Below are 4,548 nucleotides of genomic sequence, written 5' to 3' on the forward strand. Positions count from 1 at the left end.
CTCATGTTTGCACAATTATCGATCAATATATGGATGTTCGGCAATGGGAAGTTATCCTTGGGACTTGCCTTGTTGAGGTCTCGATAATTAACGCACACCCTCGCCTTGCCATCCTTCTTCGGCACAGGTACAACATTGGCTAACCAGGTGGGATACCGGGTGACCCGGATAACTTTGTCCTCGAACTGCTTGGTGACCTCTTCCTTAATCTTCACACTCATATCAGTTTTAAATTTCCTCAGCTTCTGCTTGACTTGGGGGCATGCCGGGTCAGTGGGCAATTTGTGAACCACTAAGTCAGTGGTTAGACCCGGCATGTCGTCATAGGACCATGCAAAAATATCTTTATACTCGAACAGTGCTTTAATTATCTCTTCTCTGAGTTGTGGTTCAAGATGGACGCTTACTTTAGTTTCCCGGACATTATCTTGGTCCCCTAAATTGATTGCTTCTGTATCACTCAAGTTAGGCTTGGGTTTTTCTTCAAAATGGCTTAATTCTTTACTTCATCCTCGTCATATTCTGATTCAACATCACATTCTATTTCTTGAATTACTATTTCAGAATTAGATTGGCTTTTAAGACTGGGCCGAAGATTCCGCATGCATGTCATATCATTGAAGCCAGCATAAAAAGAACTGTACAAGGAAGAAAAGAAAAACAAAAATAAAACTATCAGGAAGGGAGAAGAAAGGAAATTGCATTTCATTGAAATTAGAGATAACAAGGTTTATACATCCAAATGGACGGAACACAGAATCTGAATTACAACCCTGGAATAATTCAGATAAACTGAAAGAAAATCAAAGCAAACTACCAAAACTCCTTCCTGGTGGGGAGAGGAGTAGCTTCCCAATTGTTAATCTTTGCACTGGGCCCAACAAATTGCACATCCGCCTCGCTAGAACCCTCTCCAGCTTCCACCATGTTCACTTCATCGAATATCCTCTCGAACTTTTCCATCAAATCTCGATCCACATCAACCACCGAACTGGGATCCGTCGTCACCGAGCGCTTTCTGGTACCAGGCCTAACAAATGATATGGAAAGACGCGGGACTGGCTTTGGAAGGGCCCATGCTCTCTGTTTCATTTTTCTGGCTCTCCTCACATCTGTGATTATGGGCTTGAACCCTAGACCAAATGTATCCAAGTTTTTAGGAAGAGAAACCGGTTGTACGATACCTTGCAGAGATGCTCCCAAACCCTTTCCCGATACAAAACCATTTTTCAACATTTCAACGGCTATCATGATTGATGCAGCAGCTACCCTGGGAGTTGGAACGCACTTCCCTTCTAGAATTTTCTCTACCGGTACTGTGTCAAAAACCTGATAAACCCATGGCCCCTTGTCGTCTTCAACCTCTATGAGCGGAACAATGGCATCATTGGGAACACACAAATTATCTTCGCCGTGGACAACAATTTCATGTCGATCCCATTCAAACTTGACCATTTGATGCAGAGTAGACGGGACCGCTTTGGCAGCACGAATCCAGGGGCGCCCTAGCAAAGGATTATAAGAGACTGCCATATCCAACACTTGAAATTCCATAGTGAACTCAACGGGCCCTATGGTTAACTCTAGTATTATATCACCCACTGAATCTTTGCCCCCGCCGTCGAACCCCCGAACACAAATGTTGTTCTTGTGAATTCTATCATCGTCCACCTTCAGCTTGTTCCGCGTGGAGAGAGGACAAATGTTCGCACTAGACCCATTGTCAACCAGCACCCGGGTGACCACAGAATCTTCATATTTCACCGTCAAATACAGGGCCCTATTATGCTCAGTGCCCTCCACGGGCAACTCATCGTCGGAGAAAGTAACCCTGTTCACCTCAAATATCATGTTAGCTATCTTTTCCAAGTGGTTTACCGAGATTTTGTCAGGAACGTGGGCCTCATTCAAGATCTTCATCAAAGCCCAACGGTGTCGTCTGAATGGATCAATAATGACAATAGCGAGATCTGAGCCGGTGTCTTCCTTAACTGCTCCATAATGGAATAGTCCTACACTTTCATCTTTCTCAGAAATTCCTCTACTTCTTCCTCGGTCACAGCTTTCTTCACCAACACTGGGTTATATTTTGAGGTCTTAGCTTTTATCAACTCTTCGGGGGAAAAGCATCTCCCCAATCGAGTCAAACCATGGGTCTCACACACTTCTTCTTTAACCTCTTTACCCTTCTAAGTCACTGTCACTTGTTCATAATTCCATGGGACTACCTTGCTGTTGACTATCGGTAATTGGGTTACCGGTTTGATAATGACAGGATCTGCGTGGGCATCTTTCATAATTACCACAGTCTTGTTTGTCACTCTTGGCACAACCACTTTCGCACTTTCATATTTTCCTGCAACGTCACTTGAGGACCCCTTCTTGACCCCCACGGATGGTTCATTGTTTGCCTCGTTCAACTTGATCACAGACTTCTCACTTGTTGACTTTTCAAACAGCTTGGTTTCACTGGCCCATATCATCATGACAGTTTGCGAAGGCTTCTTAGGATACCCTCCCTTATGCACTATCTCAATCATATTTGTCTCATGATGGGCTGGCAGCGGGTTCTGGTTGATATTGGGTGCCTCCGGGGCTTGGACCTCAATCCGATTAGTATCAATGAGCTCTTGAATAGCTGTTTTCAATTTCCAGCATTTCTCTGTGTCATGACCCGGGGCCCCTGAACAATACTCACAACTCACCGAGTGGTCAAGATTTCTGGGAGGGGGATTTGGCAGTTTAGCCTCGATCGGATTCAACATACCCAACTGTCTCAATTTGTGGAATAAGCTAGTATATGATTCTCCCAATGGAGTGAAAGTCTTCTGCTTCTACAACCTCTCATTCTTAAAGGCTTGATTTGGCCGAAAACCTATTCCAGGAGGATTTCTATAGGCTCTTGGGGGTGGATGGGTATTTTGTGGAGCTAGGTATGGATTTTGTGGAGTTGGAACACGCCATTGTGCGTGAGCAGGAGGTTGGGTATAGGTTTGTGCGTGATGGACGAAAAAAGTAATAGTGTTGTGGTGGGCTATATGGAGTGTGGGGGTAAGTTTGGTGATAGGGTCGAGGCGGGTTGTAGTAACATGGAAGGTTCCTGGATCCGACCCAAGCTCCTGACTCAATTGTCGCAACATCCTCTTTCTTCTTCTTCCCGAGTACACCCCCAGTACCATTTTGGATGGCCTGGGTGGTTGTTTTAATTGTTGAGTAGCTCATGATTTTATTAGACTTGAGTCTCTCTTCTACCATGCCTCCCATTTTTACAACCTCATTAAAGGACTTGCCTACTGCTAACACCAAATGACCAAAATAAGTGGGCTCTAAGGCTTGCAAGAAATAATTAACCATCTCGCTTTCTTTCATCGGAGGGTCAACCCTCGTGGCTTGTTCCCTCCAACGGAATCCATACTCTCTGAAACTCTCATCGGGCTTTTTCTCAATCTTTGTTAATGACAGACGGTCTGGGATAATTTCAAGATTGTACTGAAAATGGCAGGCGAAGGCTTGGGCCAAATCGTCCCATGTGTACCACCTGCTGTGATCTTGTCTGGTATACCATTCTAATGCCGATCCACTCAAACTTTGGCTGAAATATGCCATCAGCAATTCATCTCTTCCGCCTGCTCCTCTCATCTTGCTACAAAATCCTCTTAAGTGTGCTACTGGGTCACCATGCCCGTCGTACAGATCAAACTTGGGCATTTTGAACCCTGATGGTAACTGAACATCTGGGAATAGACATAAATCCTTGTAGACCACACTTACTTGACCCCCCAACCCCCTTATATCTCTAAATGATTGTTCTAAGCTTTTGACCTTTCTGATCATCTCCTCATGTTCGGGATTTTTGGGTGGCTTCTCGGTCTCTGCTGGGAGATCAAGATGAGGGGTGTAAGAGTATCGTTCCAGAATTTTGAAAGTGGGTTCAGGGGGATAATACGGGTTGTCGTGATTTTGGAACAAAGGTTCACTAGAAGATCGGTGTAATGCAGCAGGTGGAGGTGCCACAAAAATAGGAGTGATTGGTGGAGAAGGGTATGGGACTTGTTTGGGTGGTGGAGCTTGAAAAGTATGGGAAGTGGTGCCATGGCATTGTTGGTAGAGGGGAAAGGTTGGAGATGAGTTCACAGTGGGAGGCTCCTGAGGTTGGGCCGATGGTGGGATATAAGCATGGTTGGCTGGATAAACCGGTGGTGGATGCCCCTTTGCCCAGGCTTGGTACATTTCAGCCATTTGCTGCTTTAACTTATACAACTCTTCCCTCATCGCATTAACATCCAATTCTTCCACCTCTTTTGATGGGTCAACAATACTTGCCTCCAATTCTTGGTTGGCCATGTTCAGCTTGTCTTTTGATCGGGTATTGTATGAGTGAGTTGCCAGAATGCCAATCAACTAACCACCTGCCTGGACTCAATACATCAATAACAACCTTGTTAGCGATTAGGGCTTTAACAGATTGATAACCGCACATTTTGGAGAATGAATGCACCTAAGCAATTAGCCGTTTCTATTATGCATTTGATCGGATGCTTGCGTCAT

This window comes from Nicotiana tabacum, chromosome 3 (assembly GCF_000715075.1).
Source record: "Nicotiana tabacum cultivar K326 chromosome 3, ASM71507v2, whole genome shotgun sequence".
NCBI lineage: Eukaryota > Viridiplantae > Streptophyta > Magnoliopsida > Solanales > Solanaceae > Nicotiana > Nicotiana tabacum.